General features: G+C 43.8%; 1 protein-coding gene across 6 annotated transcripts in view; it reads left to right on the forward strand.

Annotated features, from left to right (window-relative positions):
* Positions 1-24,946, forward strand: part of TLCD4 (TLC domain containing 4) — a 101,706-nt gene that overhangs the window by 32,298 nt on the left and 44,462 nt on the right. The window contains exons 1-2 of one of the 6 annotated variants that reach the window (XM_059375462.1): positions 3,640-3,729; positions 6,573-6,649. The exons of 3 other annotated variants lie outside the window; for them this stretch is intronic. The gene's annotated coding sequence lies outside the window, so the exon portion shown is untranslated. Of the gene's footprint in view, positions 1-3,639; positions 3,730-4,053; positions 4,184-6,572; positions 6,650-24,946 lie in introns of those variants that run through there. 2 more of the 6 variants (XM_059375460.1, XM_059375464.1) reach the window with 2 other exon arrangements.

Below are 24,946 nucleotides of genomic sequence, written 5' to 3' on the forward strand. Positions count from 1 at the left end.
AAGAAGACGTCCGGATGGCCAACAGACATATGAAAAGATGCTCAATGGCACTCATCAGAGAAATGCAAATCAAAACCATAATGAGATATCACCTCACACCTGTCCGAATGGCTAAAATCAAAAGCAAAAGAAACAACAAGTGTTGGTGAGGATGTTAAGAAAAAGGAAACTTTGTGCGTTGTTGGTTGGAATGCCAACTGGTGCAGCCACTGTGGAAAATAGTACAGAGTTGCCTCAAAAAAAATAAAACTGAATTACTGTATGATCCAGTAATTCCACTACGGGTATTTAGCCAAAGAGTATGAAAACACTCATTCGAAAAGATATATGCACCCTTAAGAAGACGTCCGGATGGCCAACAGACATATGAAAAGATGCTCAATGGCACTCATCAGAGAAATGCAAATCAAAACCATAATGAGATATCACCTCACACCTGTCCGAATGGCTAAAATCAAAAGCAAAAGAAACAACAAGTGTTGGTGAGGATGTTAAGAAAAAGGAAACTTTGTGCGTTGTTGGTTGGAATGCCAACTGGTGCAGCCACTGTGGAAAATAGTACAGAGTTGCCTCAAAAAAAATAAAACTGAATTACTGTATGATCCAGTAATTCCACTACGGGTATTTAGCCAAAGAGTATGAAAACACTCATTCGAAAAGATATATGCACCCTTATGTTGATTGCAGCATTATTTACAATGGCCAAAATATGGATGCAACCCAGGTATTCCATAGATGAATGGATAAAGGAGATCTATGTCTGTGAGGATGGGTGAAAAAGGTAAGGAGGATTAAGAGTACACCTATGATGAACAATGAGTAATGTATATAATTGTTGAGGCACTATATTGCTTACCTGAAGTTAATATAACACTGTATATTAATCATATTGGAATTAAAAAAAAACTCAAAACACACACACAGAAACAAGATACATAGGAATAAATATAATAAACCATATTTCCTGTCTAGAGCATAGGCAAAAAAATTTTTTATCAGAAAATTTGCCTCAAAAATTCTGTACCTTTTCTCTCTCTCCCTTTTTTAAAAAAGATTTTATTAATTTATTTGACAGAGAGAGGTCACAGGTAGGCAGAGAGGCAGGCAGGGGGGTGGGGGAAGCAGGCTCCCTGCTGAGCAGAGAGCCCAATGGAGGGCTCCATCCCAGGACCCTGAGATCCTGACCTGAGCCGAAGGCAGAGGCTTAACCCACTGAGCCACCCAGGTGCCCCAGTTTTTCTCTTTTTAAAGAAAGAAAAATAATTTCATTTCTCTGAGCCGTTTCAGTGAGCAAAAGTATAAGAAGTGCAGTTCAGCTTTGATATCTCACAGTTAACAAGCAGAAAAACTTAAGACAGTAAATAAAAGAATTTGGGGAAACTGCGCTTGGAAAGAGAGGATTGGTAAAATGAAGTTAAGAATAATTAGAAATCTTGGGGCACCTGGGTGGCTCAGTGGGTTAAGCCGCTGCCTTCGGCTCAGGTCATGATCTCAGGGTCCTGGGATCGAGTCCCGCATTGGGCTCTCTGCTCGGCAGGGAGCCTGCTTCCCTCTCTCTCTCTCTCTGCCTGCCTCTCCATCTACTTGTGATTTCTCTCTGTCAAATAAATAAATAAAATCTTTAAAAAAAAAAAAGAATAATTAGAAATCTAAATGTGAATAATAAAATGAATATTTTTAAAGAAATTAAGCTGCATTACAATTTTGATAAAAAAATATGCAGCTGATACAGTGTTCTACCTCCCAAGTTCATTGAGTTTTGATTAGTTTAAAAGATTCAAAATTCTACTAATATTTACTGAATTCCTTTCCTTATCTCAGACCTTGTCCTTGATGTATTCGCTTACATGCTCTGTATAATCTCGCAACAATCCTGCAGATTTAATGGTGCGTGTGTAGAGGCCTATATGAAGGAATATAGTGGGACATAGAGTATAGAGCGGATTTTTGTGGGTTTCTAGGGTTTTGGATGCTGCTATGGGTGTAAGAAAATACGTATATTAAACATAATGATGGTGTATTTATCAGGAAAAAAAACAACTATTAGCCACTGGAGACAAGCGCAGGGTGATATGTGGGGCTGGAGGTGATATGTGGAGGCAGAGTCCAGAGCTGACATGTGCAGTCTGTACACCTAGGGTTCACCCCACAGATGAGCACACACAGACATCTTGTCCCTGAAGAGTTATGTTCTAGCCATGTGAACGTGTAAAGCAGGTGTGGGGCAAACCAAAGTTGTCGAGGACGGAGGACCTTGTGAAGAAGATACAGTGGAACAGGTTGTGGTCAAAGGGCACTCCTGAGAGTCTTGAGGAGAGAAAGGAGAAATTCACTCGGGGCCTACAGAATCTTCTACCCTGCTTGACTGCAAGCAGGCTGTTGTCCGTAGGGCAGAATAGGTTTGTCTCTCTAGGTCAGTCTGGGGTACGTTTACTGAGACTGGGGTCTCCAGAGGTAACTATGAATTATTATCCCCATTTGAGAAATGAAGAAATGGAGCCTCAGTGAGGTTCGGTTAGCTACCATGTATTTGTGTGTATGTAAATATTAGGTAAAACATATTAGCCCCACTGACAGGCATTTCTTACAAATAACTGCCCTACATTATTAAGAGTGGTGCTTACTAATTAACATTAGAAGCCACATCTTCTAACTTGTTGAATACTTTTCGCAGATTTTAACAGCCTAAATATACCTCTTCATCATTTTGTTTTATTCAAACCAATTCCGTCTTGTTAATCCAGAACATTTGAAGGTTTTTGAGGCTGTTCATAGCAGGTCAGAAGAGCTACTATTGAATGGCAAACTTTAGGCATTGGGCAACTTGGAAACGTCCACCAGCATCAAAAATTCAAATCCCATTACCCCACCCTGACAGCAGAGGGGCTCCCATGTTGGGTGTAGGTGGAGTGCTAGTGCACTCTAGGGTGTTTTTCAGGGATTCCGGAGGAGGCTGCTCCAAGAGAACGGGCCTGTTTCACAGACGCCCCCTACCCAGTTTGGAATGCACCTGCAGCCCCTAGCAAGAACTGGGTGGACCTGGCTTTCTTTGGCCAAGCCAGACGTGGCATGAAAAATCTGCAACTGTCTTTTCACCTCCTTTCTTTTATTAATTAATACAAATTCATAATCTGAAAAGAATTTCGGTTACGTGGCGAGCCCAGGTACTGGCCGCGGCGGAACCGGACTCAGACCGTTCCTCCCCACTTGCTAGTTTTGCTCCTTGCTTGGGAAGCGGAGGAACCGCACGCCCTGTCCCTGGCGAGGTGTGTTCTTCCCGAATCCCACCGCAGCCCTCCTTGGGTGTTCCGTTTCGGAGCCCTTTCCGGCACCCAAGTCCAGCTCGCGAAGGTCGGCCCTACAGCGGCCTCGGGGCCCCGCCCACTTTGGCCGCGGGTCGCAGCCGCCACGAGCCGGAGTGGGAGCCGGAGCCGGAGCCGGAGCCCGAGCGGCCGCGGCCCCTTTAAGGAGCCGCTCTGCGGTAACCCGAGCCCGCAGTCCGGGCGGGCGCGGCGGCCGCGGCGGTAGCTGTAGTCTCTGTGACTGCTTCTCCGAGCGGCCCGGGGCCCCGCGGCTCCCCTGGCTCCCGCCGAGCATCTCGCGGGGCGACTCTGGCCGGCGCCAGCCCTCGGGCCGGGCCAGATGACCAGGTTTCTGTAACCGCCCGCCGCCCTCCCCGGCCCCGTGCAGCCGCCGCCCGCGCGCGAGTCGCCCCGGGACCCGGCACAGGTGACGCTGTTTGGAGGGGGTTCGGGGAAAAGGGCGGGCTCGCTTTTGCCCCGCGGTTCCCCAGCGCCGCCGAGTACGGCCCGCGGGCAGGGGGCGCCGGGACTTCCCGCCCCCGGCCTAGCGCGGCCGCGGGCTACGGCGCCCGGAGCTGGGTGGGCGTCCCGAGAGCGGAGGCGGCCGGGGCGCCCGGGCGGGCTGCAGCAGGTGTGTGCGGCCGCGCAGCATCTTCCCGGCCCCGCGGGCTCCCGCGCGGCTCGCGGCGCTGACGGTGTCCCGGGGCCCGCGGCCCCGCGCCGCCCGTACGCCCGGCGTTCCGCTGGCGCCCCCGGGTGCGCGATTCGTGCTGCTGGGTCTGCCCGGGGAGCTTCCCGGCTCTCAGCCCAAAGGGGTGGGTGCGTGGGGCAGCCAGGGAAAGCTTTCTTGTTAGAGGCCGGTACACAGGTGCATCAAGTGGGTAAGTCTCCCCTCCCCCCCATCTAAATAAAACAAGACTCTTATTCACATTTGTAGTTCTCAAGTGCGTCCCATTTTTAGCCACCTCATGCAGAATAGTAGTGGGAAAGGGACTGGGCACTATTTACAGCTCTACCATTGTAACCCCGGCAAGTTTATTAAACCGAGAACCTCGGTTTACCCAGCCATGAAATGGGATTCCTGCAGCCCCAAGAGGGTGGGAAAACCTCTGTGAAAGTACTTTGAGTTGTTGAAGTTCACTAAAGGGTCACTATTGATGGCCAGTACGTTTTCCCCGCTCAGTTGTATAATCTGATTGTTAATGTAGCACACATTTTTATGTGAAATTATAAAATTGTTCCTAAAGAGTGATCTTTGACAGTGTTTAAATGAATCCAGTACCAGTTTGGGGACAAGATGGGAGAGTTTATGTGGTTATTAGGAGTTGATGTGTGAGGCAGGAAACAAGATATCATTTTAGTAAAATCTTCACCAGTCATAAATCGATCTTGAGATCTTGAGAAAAATCGATCTTGTTCTGTGTTTGTGTTGAGAGAGATACTGCTGTGTGAGCCCGTGGTATAGGTTGGAATGCAGCTTTATCTTTCTACAGTAGCCAGTTAAGGTAATATGACAGAGAATCTCAGTTCCCTTCTAAGTGTGAAGTGGAGAATTTTTCCCCCTGTGTTAATCTTTTCCTTAAATTGTAGGGATGGAACTAAATTAGAAAAGTGGACTCCTGCCATGCTAGAAAATTGGAAAGAATGGCTCCAGAAACTGTGGACTTTAGTCGACTTGCCAACCTCCCCCTCCTGTGCCATCAGATGACCCTGAGAATATATTTACAGAGTGCTACTTTCTGTTTTACTCCTGCAACTCCTTTGGCCACAATACCTCCCTTCAGCTCTGGAATCCTTACTGTGTGATTTTGTACACATTTTACCTGTCTGGAGCTGGGTACTTGGCAACCAGTGGCTCAGTTAGTCGTAATTGTTTACTTTATGAGCTTTCTGTTCCTATTCCTTTGCCTCTAAGCCTCTTGACCTTGTTGGAAAGAATAATGGCTTTTCGTCACTAAAGCTGCGTACTTGGAGGTGCCTAGGAATGGCAAGGGTCAAGGGCCAAAGCTAACCCAGAGAAGCTGAGTCTTCTCAGTACACCCTGGAGTATGGATGCCAGAGTTGGCCTCTCTTTTCCTTCCTCCTCTGAAATCTTAATGAGGGAGAGATTCATTTGATCACCAAGGTAAACAGAGGCCTTGGGAGCTGGAGCTGTCAGAGACCTAACTCCGTGCTAGGTGGATGAAGAACGATCCCAGCAAAGGAGTAGGGAGGAGGACATGGTGACCTGGGAGGGAGGGAGGGCCTGCCTAATAATCGGGCAATCGTAGAGTTAGGGAAGGAGCCCTGTATTCCCCCCACGAGGAAGTGGGAAAGGGCTTGGATTGCAGAAAGGGGCTAGTAGTAGAGCTTCCAGGCCAATTCTGGAATGTGCCCTAGGTGAGACCTCCCCTTCTCCCTAGTTCCCTCTGAGTGTGTTTCTTGCCCTTCTGAGTCTAGTGCAGCCCTCTCCTCCCACCCTACTTTTATGTTCTACCCTGAAAGCCGGCATCTCAAGTATGAGCAGAAACCAAGGTTTCCTAAGAAACCTTCAGACCTCGGTGTCTCCCTGTTCCCTTCTTCTCAAATTAGTGGCCCGTATCCTACAGATGAAGGCTCCATTTAGCTTTGATATCTCTTGGAAGGTTAAAAAGTAGGATAGGTCTTTTGGCTGAAAAAAGTAAACTGAGCAGTCTACGGAAAGATACAGAAAACGAGTTTTTCTGTGGCAGAAGAGAATGAATGAATTGTCTGGGTGAGAATTGTGGGAGGGTGGACAAGGGAGGGCAGAAGCGGGGGTGGGGTGGTAGAATTGTGCCGGACAGCTTGTGCCCTCGTCCTTGAGAGGAAAGGATGCCCCCACGCATGTACAGCCACCTTGCTGTGCTTTCCCTCCTTCCATTTGCCTTGCAAGAGGAAGAAGATGGCAATATGGAGGTGGGGTAACCATCTGTTCTCGAGGACGGGAACCAGACTTTAACTCCCCCCCTCGGGCTGAGCTGCATTCACCTGGCATCGGTATCAGGCACTAAGTGTATGACACCAGAGAATGCATTACATCAGGAAAGTGAGGTTCATTTTGTAAGAAAACCTAAGGTATTGTGTGAGCGACTTTGGTGGTGTTTTTTCTTGTTGGAGATGAAAGGTAAGCACACAAAGAAACGGAGTCCTACTGCTCTGAGGTTTGTTATTCAGAGTGAGACAGTTGGATGTTCTGCAAGCAGATCCCAGACCTGAAAAGAAGGCAGGAATAGCAAAGGATCTTTTTTTTTTTTTTTTTTTTCCCCTCAGAACATTGGTCTGTTCAAGGAGAAGGCAATCCTTTGGATACATGAGAAGGAGCTTGTGAATCATTGTAAAAGGCCAAGGTTTGTGAAAACAGCGGGTGAAGAAGACAGCTGGAAGTCTGTTCAGAGCTTGGGCCAGCATGAGGAAGGGAGTTGCTGAGCAGTGGGACGGAGAGCAAGGGGGTAGTCTGACTAAGGGGACAAAGGCTTATCTAAAGCAGTGTTTCAAACGTTTCTGGATTTTACAACACAGTACAAAATGGTTTTTTTGCACTGCAACCCAGGACATAAGTAAGTATAGGTGCATCTGAAACCAGTTTCATGAAACAATATGCACCCTTACTGTATAGCATTCTGTTTTCTGTTTCTGTGCTTTCTGTTCCTGTTCAGTATTCTGAAAAATCCTCACTTGTTAGTAGACCAGAGTCCACTGTTTGGAAATCATTTGCCTAATGAGTAGATAAATAGGTTGCATTCAGGTTGGAGATGCTGGAGGGGAACACAGAATTGACTGGGAAATCGGGACCTCTGTTGCTGGGGACAGGAGGTGGTGTGAGGACTCATCTGGTGTCACATGGGTGCAGGACTGACGCTGGCGTAGGCGGCTGGATGGACAAGTGCAAAGGGGAAACTTCCTGCCGATTCTGTCTACTTGAAAGCAAAATAGTTGGTTTTGAGGAAAAAGGAAGCATGGAAGGAGTAAACTTGGGATTTGAAAACAGTGTCTTTAGAGCAGATTTCTCTCCGTAGGTGAAGAGGACAAGTGGATCCAGAACAGACTGGCTGGTGGGTTTAGGCCATGTCCACTTTCATCAGCTGGATAGGGAACAGAAGGGCTCATAGTGCAGTGTGTGGGTTCATAATTCCTCTTACAGCTTTGAGAAGTTCTTAACAGAAGCGGGTGGGATGTGTTATTGCTGATGAAGCTCATTAGGAAATTAGCTGCTTACAGAGGATTGGAATGTATTCTCCTTACCTTGTGTGAAAGGGTTAGCTTATCAAAGCTTCCTTAGATGCCTGCTTCACCATCGAACTGGAATCCTTATTCATCGTCTTCAAAAGCTTCTTGGGGAGCTAGGTGAGGCAGAAGCCAGCATCCACCATCCTTGAGGAAATGTCCAGTAACCATACCCTGGAGTTAATCGAAGGCAAAGTTTATCTGCATGCCTTTGGTTGCCTTTTCATAACAATTAACACCTGACTCATACACCTGGCCCTGTGACCAGTGAATGAACACAGCAAAGCGTGGAGGGCAGTGTGCACAAGTGTCACAGTTCACTGGGGTTGCTTGTTTACTTGCTTGTGTTTATCATCCACATTCTGTCTAGTTGGATGCTCTCTTTGACCCATCCTTGCTCTGATTTTCTTACCTTAGGTGATATGTTTTCATTGCTTCTCGTTCCTTCTCCTCGGCTGTCCTGTGTATATCTTGAACTTTCCCTGATGTTATCTCTGAGCTCTGGACTTATGGTATCCACCTGACTGTTCCTGTAGAGTCCAGTGTTGGGGATCCTGGCCCATGCTGCACCAGTATCTGCCCGATCCCGCCGGGGCCACCTAGGAAGTAACCATTCATTGATGAGTTTATACATTGGTTTTGATTTGATTTTTACATTTTGGGGACATGGAGAATCTGTCCTGGTCAAGTCAGTTTAATTAGCTTTCTCCAGATTGGCTTTAAAAAACCTTCCAAAAGTACATTTGAAGGCATAGAAAACTTCTCCCTATTTGGTGTGTATTTATTGAGTGGAATGGGGGAAGAAGGAATTTTCATTTGGTGAAAAATTTAGAACAACTACACCCTCCCCCTTTACAAAGTTTTAACATTTTAGGGACATGATCACCAAACTAGTCTTGCTCAGTTAACATGTTTTGCTCTAACACATGTAAAAAAAACACGGAGATGATTAAGAATTTAAATGCTTTATAATTTACTGTATGCTATTTTAAGGACTTAAAAAGACTGCAGCTGTGTTCTGATTGAGAAAGATCCTTTGCCTTTCCATATTTTAGTAACCTGTGTGTATGTCACTAAACAGATCAATTTCTTCCCTGCTTTGTGGAGGAATCCATGGCAGAATAAAGGCTCTAAGGGAGGGAGGCTGAGTTGTCCATAGGGAAGGCCTAGCCACAGAGCCAAGACTTCTTGTTTGGAGGATCCCAGCATAGTATTTCCCAACCCAACCCTTGAGACATTGGACGTTTTGAGGATTCCAGAATGCTTTACAACCTGAAGTCACTGCATGTTTTCATCAGTGTTTTTTATTTCTTAATTACAAAAGTGAAACGTTCTTGTTATAAATAACATAAAGAAAAACCATGAAAATAACCAATACTCAAGAAGATGACCGTTTACCTCTTTCCCTTTCTCCAGCTCCCATTTTCCCTGATCTCACTCCCAAATACAGCCAGTTAGTCCTTCTTCTTTACAAATGTCGAAAAAGCCAGTTAGCTATTTACGAAAAATGTATTATTTCACTTCCTGCTCTTTTTTTTCTCCCCCACCCCATAGCATGTGATGGGTGAATGCCCTTTGGTATCATCTCATTTAGTTAAATGTCTGTTTAGCCTGTGATAGTGTGGCTGCACCAGCGTATTTTATCATTCCCCTATCAGTGACCCTGAGAGCTGCTTCTGATGTTGTGGGAAACACCCTTGCACATGCCTCCTTTGACACATTCCTGTTTGGAGGATAAAAGATGAAATCTTTAGTAGACTTTAAAGTACACTTTAGTAGTATTTTAAAGTACACTTCAATAGTATTTTAAAATTCAGTTAACAGAGTGCTATCAAAATTTACTTATTCTACCATTTAATTCCCTAAATATCCATTCAGCAGTGAAATGATAGCACTGGACACTCTAAGGATTTCCTAGCAGGGCAGTGCACAGCCTTTGCTGACCAGGGCTCATCATTTGGAGTAGGGGAACTAAGCATACACATTGCTGATAGTATCTTTAGTTTTACTTATACCTACCCAATTCCAAAAGTGTTTTGGGATGGCTTACAAAGATGCATGCAATAGGACAAGATCTGGTAAATTTAGGATGAGAAAGAAATATAAGCCAAAGGAAAATAAGAGGGGGTTATGAGTGAAATTGGTTAGTGTACTTTGACGTTCTGGCTATAAGTATTCCAGCAGCCTAAGAGAAGAAGGAAGCAGTCCACAAAGAGCTTCAAAGTGTCCCAAAGAGAAACCAGATTGGAGAAATCCATCTGTTCCTGGTTCTAGGAGGTGAGAGAAATTTCCCCTTTGGATTTTCAGCCAGAAAACACTGCATCTGCAATGGCCAGCATTCTCAACAATGTTCCCAGTGTTGTACAGCAAAACCTAGCGACCTTGTCTTATGCTGCTGTTTCATACCTTGTTCCTCCTTGCTAGTCAGGGGTCTCATGCCTTCGCAAGTCCTCAATGAAAGGTCATTATGGTGAGGGGGAAGTCCATGGGTGCTATAAGAGGACAGATGAAAACAGCAATCTGATATTGTTCTTAGACAATTTTTTTTTTATAGTACTGAGTGTATCATTTGAGTAGGATTTCTGTGAGTAGAACCCGCTTGCCCAGGATTTCTAGGCTTCCAACCTACAAAGCAAGAAGTGAGGATGTTTATTTATTTATTTTTTAAAGACTTTATTTAAATTCCTGTTGCCATACAGCATGTCCTGTTAGTGTCAAGTGTACAGTGTAGTGATTCAACACTTCCATATGGCCCCTGGCACTTGTCACGACAGGTGCACTCCTCAATTCCCCCATCACCTGTTTCACCCATCCTCTCAGCCACCACCAGTGTATCAGAACTATAACAATGGATGAAATCTTTTCCTCTTAAAAACACGCATGCACAAGTCTGTCATTGGGCCGTACAGGAAGGATGGCACATGTTCACATTGATGAGCTCCATGAGTGAGAGAGGCTCTGAGCCACCATTCCAAGAAATCTTGAGCACTTCTCTGAGCTCTTCAATATTTCCGGGTTGTCCCATAGGAGAGTGTCAGCAGGACTCCGAGATCTACAGGTTGGGGTGGTGTGACCTTATTTAGTGAAGCTGGGGAAGTTCAAGTGTCATGAACCACCTAGGTCTGTGTTTCCATGGCCACATTCATTCAAGTCTTACCTCAGAGCATTGACTCAGAACAGTTCTTTATTACCAAGTCTATGGGTCAAGCTGAGGTACTTTTACAGGATTTTAACTGAATTTAAACTTCAGGTTTATAGTAAATATTAACCTTGAGGTCACCCGAAGCTTCGTGTGATTGTTTTGAGCAGCACCTCCTAGCCTGAGACATGGTTCAGGGAAATGTGTCACCGGGTTCAGATTTTTTGGCTGCCTGACAAGTGTCAAACAGATATATCATCATGCTGATAAATATGTTTATTGGTAAACAGTGCAGCTGACAAAGGCAATCTTATGGGAAGATATTAGAAGAGAAGAGAAACCACTCTCCGTGTACCTTGATAGGGTTTTAAGTGACCCTTAGGGAACAGAATGAAAGGTCACCTAGAGAATTTAGAAACTCCTTGGCTTTTTCTCATTGAAGCCACCATATCTCCCACCTGTATAGGAGGTGTAAACAAGCTGTAGGGCCCCTAAGCCATAGGTTAAAAGGAGGGGGAAATGATCACATTGCTCTGGATACCCAATATCCTATCCTGCTGTGACTTGGTACACAGTGGGTGTAACATTTTTTCGTTAGGAAAAGGTGATAACCAGTGCAATCCTTTATTGAGTGGTGTTTTGATGTAATCGTGATTAACCACCCCCAAACCTAAGGGCTTAAAACAATGATTTATTATTTCTCATGATTCTGTGGTTGGCTGGGCAGTTACCCTGCTGGTTATAGGCTCATTCATATGGCTGCATTCAGCTGGAGGGTGCACTGGGCTGGAAAATGGGGGTGGGCTTGCCAGTATGGCTGGTGGCTTGTACTGAGTGCTGGCTGTCAGCTGGCTGTCTCAGTTCTCCAGGTGATCGCTTATGCTCCAGTATTCTAGATTGGTTTCTTTACACGGCAGGTTTAGAGCAACACTCAAGAGAGCAAAAGGCTGATGCTACTAGGTCTTCTGAGGCCTACTGAGGCCCCAGGACTCTCACAGCCTCTTTTCTACTCATCGTTTCTCAGCAGGTGCAAGGCCAGCCCAGATTCCTGGGGTCAGACGCATAGACTCCACCCCTGGAGTGGCAGTGACAAGGAGTTATCGCAAGTGGCTGCATGTGCCAAGCCTTGTGTTGGGTACATTTAGTTCATCTCGCTCGAGCCAGACAACTGTCTTGCAACATAGGCATTCTTGTCCCCTTTCATAGAACTTGCAAGTCAGAAAGGTCATATTCTTCTTGCCCATGGCCACTTGATAAACCCTGGGAGGAGGATTTGATTCTAGGTTTCTCCTAGGTGAATGGAATGCATTTTAAGACTCAACAGGTGAGAGAAATTTGCGAAATTCTTCTTCAGCTCCTTTAACCCATTCAGTGCTGTTTCTGGTTCCTGTGGGGAGCAGGCAAAAAGAGATGCTCTGCATCCCAAGGACTCTCTCAGGGGTAATTGGATGGACAGTTGAAAGATAAGAAGGACCTTTCTGTCTTCTTAGGTTCTGATTTCCCAGCTTGCATGGCAGTGATTCCTTTAGCAAAAGAACAAATCACATTTGGAAAAATCTTGCTCTGTCCAGCTTTTCCTTGACTTCACAGTGTTAGGAGAAAGCCAAGAGATGTCCCAAGCCAAGAGGCTCCCTGCCAGGAAGGGAATTGCAAGGAAGTAAGGACATCAGAGGTTGGGTAGAGGTTGGATGCAGGAATGCGTTCCTCTTCCCGAGTCCCGCAGGTGACATGGTGCCATCTGGTCTCTGCTTCTGCTGTAGGGCTCCTCAGTAACCTCTTCTAAGGCTTGGGGAGTGTGTTGTATTTGAAATGTTGACTTCCTTAAAGATGGGCCCTCAAATTGTACACCCTTCCAACCTCTTATTATATGTGTCAAGTACTGTATATGTATGATTTTCCAGTTACTATTGTCTCCTGGCTTAAGGCATTCTGATTTATCCGAAATCCAGTGGCTGTCATTGGAGCTCTTAGGTTTGCAAAACAAAAACTTCTTCTTTTTTTTTTTTTTTAAAGATTTTATTTATTTATTTGAAATAGAGATCACAAATAGGCAGAGAGGCAGGCAGAGAGAGGGAGAAGCAGACTCCCCTCTGAGCAGAGAGCCCAATGCGGGCCTCGATCCCAGGACCCTGAGATCATGACCTGAGCTGAAGGCAGAGGCTTAACCCACTGAGCCACCCAGGCGCCAAAACAAAAACTTCTTTATAAAAGCTTTAAGTAGGATGAGATGCTAGGAAACGTTTACCAAGTAAATAAAATGTGCTATCTGTACTCTGAGCCTTAAGATTGTAGAAAACGGACTGAATTTCTAAGGGGAGAATTCTCAATGCATTGGGGGTCAGGAATCAACAGAGCAGTGGGGAGAACTGGGGAAGGTGGCCTTTTCCCACTGTCATTCCCTTGCAGCCCCACTTCTTGTTAGGCTTTGTAAAAACAAATCCCGCATCAGAGAGTCAGTGTAAAATGAAATATAAAAATAAGACAAAAAACTTAAAAAAAGTTGACACAACATAGATTAACTGTATTAGATTTCATTTTATTTATTTTGAAGTTAGTAGCCAGAACATGTAAAAAGTTTAAGTAAACATAAGCTAGGAAAATAAGAATAAACGTTTTATTAAAATCCTAATTAAAAATACCTGTAATAGAAGGGAAACCTGATCAAGTGCTCTGGGAAACCAGGAGAGAAATTATTTCTTGAAAGAGCAAGACTTCTCAGGGAGAGCCTAAGAAGCCGGGATAACCCTCCCTCCTCTCCCCCACTTGCTGTGCCAGAATATCTTGGTGGGGATTCTGAGCTGTATGGAAAAAATATCAGTCCCTACCACCCCTCCCCCCCCACCGACTGTAAAAGGGAAGACTACAGAATCTTCTTGGCTGGTCGGAATAAGAATATATACAGAGAAAGTATTATGTACATGTGAGAGGGGCAGGGAGAATCTCTGGGATAAAAAAACACTGGATGAGAGGGACCAGAGAAAGATCTAGAAGACATTTAGCATAGGATGTAAGGAGACAGATAAAAGGGAAATCTTGTCATAAAGGGATCCTGTAGCAATAGTTCTCTGAGCTGTGTAGCAAGATGGGGCCACCCCACGGTTGCTGAATGGGTTCCCCAAACAGCACCAGCTGGGGAACAGAATTTCGGCCTCCCTCCTTTTCATACATGCCGTGATTGTAATTATTACATAGGATGGTGGGGAAAATAAAGGCCAGTTAGAAATGGATGAATATATAACCTTAAGTATTTTATTTTTTGCTATCATTAAAATGATTTATAATTCAAAAAATTATTTCAAAGAGGTGTCATTGCATTGCCAGCGTGTGTAACAGAATCAAAGAGTGTCTCTGCAATTTGAATTCTGTTAAATGCTCTTGAAAGAAAAAGGATTGACGGAATGGGAAAAATATAAAGGATACCCTTATTCAAAGTTTAGTATCTTAAGTGACAGGGAGGAACCATAGAGAAATCTTTGCTATCACCATGAGCAGTTCCTTATTAGACCTTAAGTGACATCATATCTGTGAGAAAGGGAGTATGATTTAATCATACGAATGTAGGGTTCCTTAGCCTCTTCTGGTTTGGTATCCATTTTCTTCCCATTGTGTCTTTTTAAAAAGCAGTACCATGAATATTGGAGGATTTACGGAAGTTAGGTTAACTTTTATGCAGCTGGCTTCCCGTAGACTTTTACACTAGTGCTAATGGTTTTTGAACATGATGCTCAGAAAAGGAAGAGAGGTGGAATGTTTTTTGCGCATAATTTTCCTAACTTTTTTCGTATAGATCTCAATATAGAATTGAAATAATAGTAATGACAATAAAACCCCAAAACTGTAACTGTAGTTAGTTGGGAGCTTTATAGGTATTTGATTAGATGGTTAATGGTTTTTACATGAATAAAAGAAAAGAGTGGGTAGTGTGATAGTTATTCTTTACTGGGGAGGATGGTTTATTGTCTCTGGTTAATTATGTTTTATGAGCATTTGGACAGATAATTGAAGTGTACCACCCATATGAAAATGCAAACAAAACCCAGAATGAGGGCACCTGGGTGGCTTAGTTGGTTAAGCGTCTGCCTTCAGCTCAGGTCATGATCCCAGAGTCCTGGGATTGAGGCCCACGTTGGGTTCCCGGCTCACTGGGGAGCCTGCTTCTTCCTCTCCCTCTGGCGCATGCGCACACACTGCCCCTTTCTCCTCTCTCTCTTTCTGGCTCTCTCTCAAATAAATACCTAAAATCTTAAAAAAACAAAAACAAAAAAATTTCATCACCTAGAATGATTGGGTAAGGTGTAGGTATGACTTTTTTTGATAGGATTTTGGTTTGTTTGGTTTGGTAAATGCCTTCTGCTGTCATGTGTTCATTTATAAATAGCTCTCAGTTTGCAAATAGAGACTTCTAAAGTACTTTAACATGTTAGGCCTACTGATGTAGCTAAATCAATAATTAAGTACTTACGTATTTGATAAGAGTGAAAATACAGTGCAGATTGTAATTATTATGAAACCTTTGAACACATACCATTTATTATAAGGCATTCGGGATGGAGAAGCCATATATGCTACTGCTAAGGTCTAAATGTTTATGTGTCCCCCCACCGCCCCTGCCAGCAAATTCTTAAGTTGAAATCCTTACCTCCAGAGGTGGTGGTAGCAACAAGTGGGGCCTTTGGGAAGTGAGGAGGTCTTGAGGTTGGAGCCCTCATGAATGGGGTTAGTGCTCTTATAAGAGACCCCACTGAGCTGTCTTGCCCCTTCTGCCATGTGAAATCTATGGCCTGGAAGTGGGTCCTCACCAAACACTGCTGGTGCCCTGATCTCAGACTTCAGAACCGTGGGCAACAATAAGTTTCTGATGTTTATAAACCATCCAGTCTGTGGTACTTTGTTAGAGCAATACAAATGGACTAAAACACATATTCAGTGTTAGTTCATTTTATAATATTGGTCAGGACTCTTTGCTCTGGCCATTGAGGTGAGGATCCTTTAGAAGTAAATATGTTTTCATGCTGTAATACAAGAGTTGTCGATTTAGAATATTCTTTTTCCAATATTCTGACCATACTGCAAAATGAAAGACCTGCTGCTGATGAGATACCAGCAGAATGGAAAGCCCATGTAAGGATATGAATGCCTGTTATTATCATTTTATTTAATAGACATGTACTGAGCACATGCTATGTAGCAGGCCTGTGTTAGGTATGAGTATGGAGGGGGAAAATGTCCATGTTTCCCACCTTTACGAGGCTCACATTTCACTGGGGGAAGGAGACATTCATTTAAATTGCAGCTTTTTTTTTTTTTTTAAGATTTTATTTATTTATTTGACAGAGAGAGATCACAAGTAGATGGAGAGGCAGGCAGAGAGAGAGAGAGAGAGAGAGAGAGAGAGAGAGAGAAGCAGGCTCCCTGCTGAGCAGAGAGCCCGATGTGGGACTCGATCCCAGGACCCTGAGATCATGACCTGAGCCGAAGGCAGCGGCTTTAACCCACTGAGCCACCCAGGCGCCCCGTAAATTGCAGCTTTAACTGACAAAGACAAATACCATATGATCTCACTCATGTGGAGTCTAAAGAAACCAGATTAATAAAAAAGCAAACAAAAAGCCAAATCAGACCTATAAATACAGAGAACAAACTGAGGGTTGCCAGAGGAGGGGGGTGGGGGTGGGCAAAATGGGTGAGCGGGAGTGGGAGACACAGGCTTCCAGTTACAAAATGAGTAAGTAAGTCACAGAGATGAAGAGCACAGCGTAGGGAATACAGTCAGTGGACTGTAATAGTGTTGTCTGGTGACAGATGGGAGCTCCGTTTGTAGTGGGCATAGCATAACATACAGACTTGTTGGATTACTGTGTTCTGCCCCTAAAACTAATACAATGTTGCGTGTCAGTATACTTAAAAAATTTTTTTAAATAAATTGCAGCTATAAAGGGGAGGAACTTGGCACTCTGAGAGCAGATAAGGGCGTACCTTATCTGGTGCCCAAGCCTGGAGAAGGCCTTTCTGAGAAAGTGAGGGTTGATCTAGAGCTGAATAAGTATGAGAGTTAACCTGGGCGTGGGGGGCAGGGTGGGAGGTGAGGGATAGGTTCTCCAAAGGCCTTGTGAAGGCCTGGAACATGGCACCTGTAAGGAACAGAAAGGTTACATAAGCTGGAGTTTAGCAAGTGAGGGCAAGTACCGGTTGAGGCTGGAGAAAGTAGGATCCTCATAAGAACTCTTGGAAACCATTGAAGGTTTTAAGTTGTGGGTAAGTGAGGAGGTGACATAATCAGAAGCAGCTTTTCGTGAAGATTCCCATGGAGTCCTCCAGTCTGTTTACAGATAGCCTTCTGGTTTGCTGACAGTCCAGAAAAGTGATGGTCATAAGCTAGAGAAAAATGGATGGTTTAAAAACTAGGATTTCCACCATAGGACTCAGTGGATTGGATTATGGCACATAGTAGGAATGTACAGAAAACAAGTTATTAAAGGATGGCTTCTAGGTTCTGGCTGTGAAATGTGGATGTACAATGCTATCATTCAGTGAGATGAAGAACCTAGAAGTTTTGGGGTCAAGTCATGAGCTTGGTTTGAGATGCCTTTGAAATTGTCGTACTGACAAGTAGGCAGTTGGCTGTGTACATCAGGAGCTTAGAGGAGAGATCTGGGATGGACAGTTAAACGTGGTATTTTTCTGCATGTAAGTGGTTACTGATGTCACAGGTATAGGTGAAATCACATAGGAAACAAGTAGAGAGCAGAGGGTCTGGTATTGAGCCTTAGGGAATTCTGTTACTTGGTGGCTGGAGAGAGGATGAAGCAAGGTGTTAGGGAAGCACAGGAAAGGAAGTATTACAGGGAGAAAGTGGTCAGTAATGTGAGTTCAGGTAACATGAAGGCCACATGTAGGCATCCTTGTTGACCTTAGTAATAGCTATTTCAGGGGGTATAATGAAGGTAGGGACAAGAACGGAGTGGGCTAAAGATCAAGAGAGATGAGAAATGATGATCGTATGGATACACCTTTCTAGAACTTTGTCCTTAAAGGGAATGGGGGAAAGGGAAGAGAGGGCAAGAGTGAAAACTGTTGGGTTAAAGAAGAGCTGGTGGATTTGTTGATTTTTGTTTCTACTGAAAACTTGAGCCTGTTTAAAAGCCAACAGAAAGATCTAGTTGCAGAGAATAAAGGATCTTGGGGAGCAGAAGATTCCCAAGGCAACCAGAAAGGTTGGATCCCAAGTGCACTTGTTGGAGAAGTTGGCCTGAGGTGGAAGGACAGATGGGTGAAGATGCAGGTAATTTGTGTGGTTAATAGTGTGATCCCATTTTCATATATTGGCTTCTGTAATTTTGTGAGGTCGGATGGGGGGTTATCTGTTGAGAATGGGGGTGGATGGTTAGAGGTTTGAAACCTGGGGATGACTTGGAAAATGAGTGGTGGCGTGTGAGAGGAGCAGCTGGGGCAGTGAGGTGGGAGTGCCGTGCAGTGTTGAGGGCCCTCTGATCCCTCTGCCCTTTCTCACTCACCAGCCCCAATCCCTTCCGGTGTGTGGCACTTCCCAACAGTGCTCTGATTGTTTAGGGCTCATTGCTGAGTAAATAGTTGAGCAGTTCTGGGGTTGGAGTTTTGCCAGCTCTTGGCAGTGGAAAGGGAATGTAGGGTGTTAGTAAGAGTATTACTGAAATGATGGGCTCAAGCATCTAAGCTGATTAAAGAGGGAAGTAAAACACAGGAAAGGGCTAGCAGGTTGGGACAGAGCCAAGAAGTCAGTGGACTCGAAAATACTGTAATACTGAGCACACTTGAAGGGAAGGTCAGCAGGGGACTACTTGGGATGTTACTGTCAAGGCAGAAAATGGTGAGTATGGGACAGTAAATGTCCATGAGTGGTTGAGGTGGCATGGAAGAGGTGCTATTTCCCATGAAGGAAAGAGGGACTGGGTTGTTAAGGAAACCTGTACCTTCAGCAGAGTCATTCAGCAGAAGTCATTCAGGATGGTATCAGTGCTTGAAGATACTAGTGAACGGAGACCAAAGTCTCTGGCTGGGGGGAAACGTCCAGGAGGTTGGAACACAATACCAGTGAGGAGAGGGAGAGGTGGTATAACTAAGTAGCAGGACCAAAGTTTGCTGGATGTTTACTGGAGGAGCAGGGCCTGAAGGAGAGTGTGAGGAACCAAGAGGACATAGGGCCACCTCCTGACTCCAAAGTGTGGGAGACCGGGCAGCCAGCCACGGCCTGAGATGGCTGCAGGGAAGGGAGGTGGTCCTCAGAGCATACAGGAGAGGCAAAGGATAGAGATCTGTTTCCTGGGCATGGAGCAGCAGCCCCTGGGGGATTACTAGAAAGGATTTGGGAGGTGCACAGAATAAAGGGCTGGGTCAGGTGGCTGCTGGGAAAGAACTTAAGAGCGTGACAGAGATAGTCATGTGGTAGAGGATGGATTTCTGCAGTGGGGTCCACTTGCATGTGTGTGTTGACTAATGTAAACAGGGATGAGTTAGGGTCTTTAGTGGCTAGATAGTGGTCTTACTGCCCTTGGCTGGAGTGGTGACAGACCCAGCAATTGCATGCCTTCTTGCCACTGGGGACAGATGATGGTGGAAGCAGAAACTTAATGTGCACCACATGCCAAGTACTATTCTAAGTGTCCAACAAACATGTGGTTTATGCCCCATGACAGCCATGCCAAGTTACTACTGTTACCGCCATTTTTCAGGGAACTGAGGTTCAGGTACGGCTCATTTAGTAATCCGTCCCAGGTCACACAGCAAGTGTGGGAGGAGGTTTAGTGTCAAGCCTGTAACCAAGTCTATGTACACTCCACCGAGTTAACATGTACTTATTATTTTCCTACATAAGTAATTTTGATTTTTTAAAAACCTGAATGATAGACTGTTGAGAAGCTTATGTAGTGTTGAATGCAAAATTGGCTTTTTAGATACCAAAGATCAGTTCAGTCCTAGAATCCCAGAATCTTATCTTTGAGATGCTCTCAGAGACCCGGGTCCACCCCATTGAGGTCCCTTTACCACTTCATGATGGATGCTTGGGCACTTCTAAATTATTAGAAGGTTCTTCCTTAAATTAGGCTGAACTCTTCCCTCCCTGTAATTTTTGCCCACTTGTGCCATTTTGAATAATGCAGAATAAGTTCCCTCTTTCACTTTTCCACACCAAAATGAAGATGTTTAAAGAATGCTCTTGAGTCCTTTCTAAGTAATCTTGTTCCCAATGGTATGTGATTAATTCAGAGTAAAGTAAGACTGATAAGTATCTTGATCCAAAGGCATGCTTTTATGCTGACTATAAATGAGCCTGAAGTTTTGTTTTGTTTTTTGTTATTCGTATCTTTATTACTTTATTATCTCTCATTGGTTTGTGTAACTTAAAATTCTCAGGCTTCCCATGTGTGTGTGTGTGTGGGGGGGGGGGTTGTATATAGCTATTACATCAAATCCTGTACTTAGGTATTGCCTTTAAAACATTTATTCCTAGTATACTTTTTCTTTCTGATTGGGACTATTTCAGCTTATGAAGACAATTCTGAAACCTGATTCTGTTAACCCATTATATTAGTTATATTTCCCGGCTCTGTGTTAGATGCAGATTGAGTACCATGTGAATATTTGTAAAAAATGTTGCTAATAACAGACCAAAAAGAGAGAATCTTATAGGATAGCAGAAGGTATTTCTCAGGTCTGTTTGAGATGACTGATCTGCATGCTGCTTCTAGTTTTTCAGCTGGTTCCGGATTTACCTAATTTTGTTTTCCAGCCACGTTTGTTTATATTATTCATAAGGCTGTCATGAGGAACTTCCAGAACTTTCCTGGAATTAAGTTATTCTCCATTTGCTGATCTTTAATCCGCCAGGATTTGGCAGTCAGTTAATTATGGGAATAAAGGATAGGAAGGGGACTAGAGTGACTGAACTCTTCTAGACTGGAAGGTGGGGGAAGTGTGGTGGATGATAGTATCGTTCTCCGAGATACAGAACCCTGGCAGAAGGACTGGTCTGGGATTAAATTTGGCTCAGATCATATAGAGTCTATGGGGCCTCCAGGATGCCCATATGGAGCCATCTGGAGGGAAGGTGACCATCCAGGTCTGGTATGCTGGGGGATGTTTGGTTGCACACAGCTGAAGCCATGTTGAAGGTGTGGGGCATATACCTAGGCAGAGTTTATAGTGTGCAAAGAAGAGGTTCTGTGTTGGGGCAGGGGAGGTAGTAGACATTGCAACACTGAGGGAGTTCATGCTCGACAGCCTCCATTTTTGGTCAAATAATAAACTATATCTTTTGTAAGAGAGAGAGAACTGGAGATTTGAGACCAGTGAGTGTGTGGAATTAGTGTGGGAAACAGGAAAGGGAGCTCAGGAAAGGTGGGAAGAGGAATCCTACGCACGAAGAATTCTTCCCAGCTTTCCCCTTCCTTGCTGCCCTTAAGGACAACCCCAGAAGACCTTTCCCTCTTCATGTTAATGTTTTTACTGCTAACCACTATGCAGTGGTTCATGTTGTATCAGAATGGAACAGAGTGAGGTTGTCCATGTGTCTGGAGATGGCATTGGCAGTTCTGACACACTCCCTCGGGAAGCCCTTGTATTAGAAGGGGATAATGAACACGGGAAATGAGAGTTACCTTTGTTTTCCCAAGTCAGTGGTTCTAGATTCCGCTGGTGGAACGGAGTCTTACACTTCAGCATTAAAGGGTTTGGGGATTTTTGGTTACTCCCATTTGTATCAAGAAAATCCCAAATATGTATCCCCTCTTAAGAGTTAGGACTGAGGGAGAAGATGGCCAGGACATTCAACATGTCATTATTTCATAAATAAATTATGTCATACTATAAAGTTACCTGATAGTTTCCAACCACATTAGAACATTGGAGAAGTTCTGTGTTTCCTGATCCACATAACGACTAGCTTATTATCTCTGTCTGAGACTATATGTAAAGATCACCACTGTAAACGGATTTACTGGGATATTTTTGGAGTCTGGATACTAATAAAATAATAATTAACATTAAAAAAAAGGGTTTGGGGATTTTAATAGAAGAGAAGATGCCCTGTTGGTTTATATTGAATACCCTCAATATCTCCTCACTGTTCATGGGTCCTCTCTGCAGGGTAGTTACTATGCTGAAAGCAGGGAATATCCCCTAGCACCATGAGCTTGGCACTCTGTGTGGTGGTTATCGGTTTCTTTGCTTCCCCACTGGCCTATAAGCATGTTCCCCATTTAGTATTCTGAGTTCTGGCCCAGGGCTGGTCTGGTGGACACGTGACAGATGTCGGATGAACTGTCGGCTGAAGTGAAGGCAGAGTCAGCCTGGCTACGCTGTTTCCCGTGGCCCTGCCTCTGAGAGTCCTGCTGGAGAAAGGCTGTTACAAGCTAATGGTGGAGAGGTGTACTTCAGACCTTTTTATGTTTTTCTTCTAGGAAAACTGCTTGAATTAAAGTCTTTGGAAACTGTCTTGGGAGAAAACATTCAAGTATCATTTGTATTCAGGAGGCCTCTGGAAGAGTTTCTTGGGTGTGAATCAAGATGGGCTAATGACATTGTAAAGTTCATGTCTAGACACTCCCTTGTAAATTGCCACAGAAATATTTCCCACTTTTGTTCTGGCTATTCCTTCCTAGGGTAGTATCCCAGCCACATGTAGAGGTACATGACCCAGGTCGAATACTTTCCTATTTTTACTGTGTGTTCTTCTGCTTAATAGTCACCTAACTCTCCAAGATTCTTAATCTATGTCAGAAATGAGAATTCCTTGGTTTTATCCATTTCCTTTGCTTCTTGCCTGATTCAGTGAATGAAGACTGGCATTTGCTTTCTACCAGAAGCTTTGTTTTTTTTGGAGGGGGGGGGGAAATATAGAAAAAATAAAAAAAATCATTGGATTTGTCCTTGCTTTGGCATGACTGATGAAGCAAGCAGCTGCTTAATAAGAAGCAAAGCTGGGAGTAGAACAATTTAATTAGCTTCTGTCCGTTGAGCCTTTAATAGAAGCCACAACTCGACTATATGGAGCTCTTTAGTTTTAAATGAAACATTTTTGCAAAGGGAGGCTCAACATGTATTCCAAAGACCCCAGTTAAATGAGAGTCTTTCTGTGAGAAATATAAAATAGCCAGTATAATAAAGACTTAACAAAAACTACCTTTTGAAAGGATGAGGAGTTTTTTTTTTTCTTCTTCCAAATTGTTATATTCTAGTTAGTTAATATATAGTGTAATACTTATTTCAGGAGTAGAATTTAGTCTTTCATCCCTTCACATAACACCCAGTGCTCTTCACAAGTGTCCTCCTTAATTCCCATCACCCATTTAGTCATTCTCCACTCACTTCCCTCCTTCAGCCCAGAGTTTGTTCTCTCTCTCTCTCTTTTTTCTCTATCTGTAAGAGTCTGTTATGGTGGGGTGGCTGGGTGACTTAGTTAAGCATCTGCCTTCGGCTCAGGTCATGATCTCAGGGTCCTGGGATTGAACTCCACATTGAGCTCCGCATGTCCCTTTCCCTCTGCCCCGCCCCTTGTTTGTGCACCTGTATACACACTCTCTCTCTCTTCCTCTCTCTCTCTCAAATAAATCTTTTAAAAAGGGTTTGTTACGGTTTGCTTCCCTCTCTCTTTTTTTCTGCTTTCCCATATGTTCATCTGCTTTGTTTCCTAAGTTCCATATATGAGTGAATCATATGGTATTTGTCTTTCTTTAACTGACTTCTTTTGCTTAGCATAATATACTCTAGCTCCATCCACATCGTTGCAAATGGCTAGATTTCATTCTTTTGATGCCTGAGTAATATTCCATTGTGTGTGTGTGTGTGTGTCTTTACCACCTCTTCTTTATCCATTCATCGGTTGTTGGACATTTGGATGCTTTCCATAATTTGGCTATTATTGATAATGCTGCTGTAAACCTCAGGGTGCCTGTGCCCCTTCAAATCAGTATCCATTATATTGTTTGGGTAAAAACTCAGTAGTATAATTGCTGGGTCATAGGGTAGCTCTATTTTTAACTTTTTGAGCAACCTCCATGCTGTTTTCCAGAGTGGCTGCACCAGCCTGTATTCCCACCAACAGTGTAAGAGGGTTCCCCTTTGTCTGCATCCTCGCCAACATCGGTTGTTTCCTGTGTTGTTAATTTTAGCCCTACTGGTAGGGATGAGGTGGTATCTCATCATGGTTTTGATTTCTATTTCCCTGATACCAAGTGATGTTGAGCATCTTTTAATGTGTCTGTTACCCATCTGTGTCATCTTTGGAAAAATGTCTATTCATGTCTTCTGCCCATTTCTTAACTGGATTATTTAGTTCTTTGGCTGTTGAGTTTGATAAGTTCTTTATAGATGTTGGATACTAGCCCTTTATCTGATACGTCATTTGCAAGTATCTTCTCCCATTCCATAGACTGCCTTTTAGTTTTGTTGATTGTTTCTTTCACTGTGCAGAAGCTTTTTATCTTGATGCAGTGCCAGTAGTTCATTACCGCTTTTGTTTCCCTTTCCTCTGGCGATGTGTTTAGTAAGAAGTTGCTACTGCCAAATCAAAGAGGTTGCTGCTTGTGTTCTCTTCTGGGATTTTGATGGTTTCCTGTCTCATGTTTAGGTCTCTGGTCCATTTTGAATTTACTTTTGTCTATGATATAGGAAAGTGGTCCAGTTTTCCCAACACCGTTTGTTGAAGAGACTATCCTTTTTCCATTGGATATGCTTTCCTGCTTCATCAAAGATTAGTTGATCATATAGTTGTTGGGGTACATTTCTGGGTTTTCTATTCTGTTCCATTGATGTATGTGTGTTTTTGTGCCAGTGCCATACTGTCTTTTTTAATTAATTATTTTTTTATTAACATATAACGTATTATTTGTTTCAGGGGTACAGGTCTGTGATTCATCAGTCTCATACAATTCACAGTGCTCACCATAGCATATATCCTCCCCAAACCCCCTCCACTCCAGCAACCCTCAGTTTGTTTCTTGAAATTAAGAGTCTCTTATAGTACTGTACTTTTTAATGACTACAGCTTTGTAATATAACTCGAAGTCCAGAATCGTGATGCCTCCAGCTTTGCTTTTCTTTTTCAGGATTGTTTTGGCTATTCAGGGTCTTCTGTGGTTCCATACAGATTTTAGGATTGCTTGTTCTAGCTCTGTGAAAAATGCTGGTGGTATTTTGATAGGGATTGCATTAAATGGGTAGATTGCCTTGGGTAGTAAAGGCATTTTAATAATGTTTGTTCTTCCAATAGGAATGAGGAATTTCTTAATGGCAACTTATTTGCGTG

Source organism: Mustela nigripes, chromosome 14, assembly GCF_022355385.1.
Source record: "Mustela nigripes isolate SB6536 chromosome 14, MUSNIG.SB6536, whole genome shotgun sequence".
Taxonomy (NCBI): Eukaryota; Metazoa; Chordata; class Mammalia; order Carnivora; family Mustelidae; genus Mustela; species Mustela nigripes.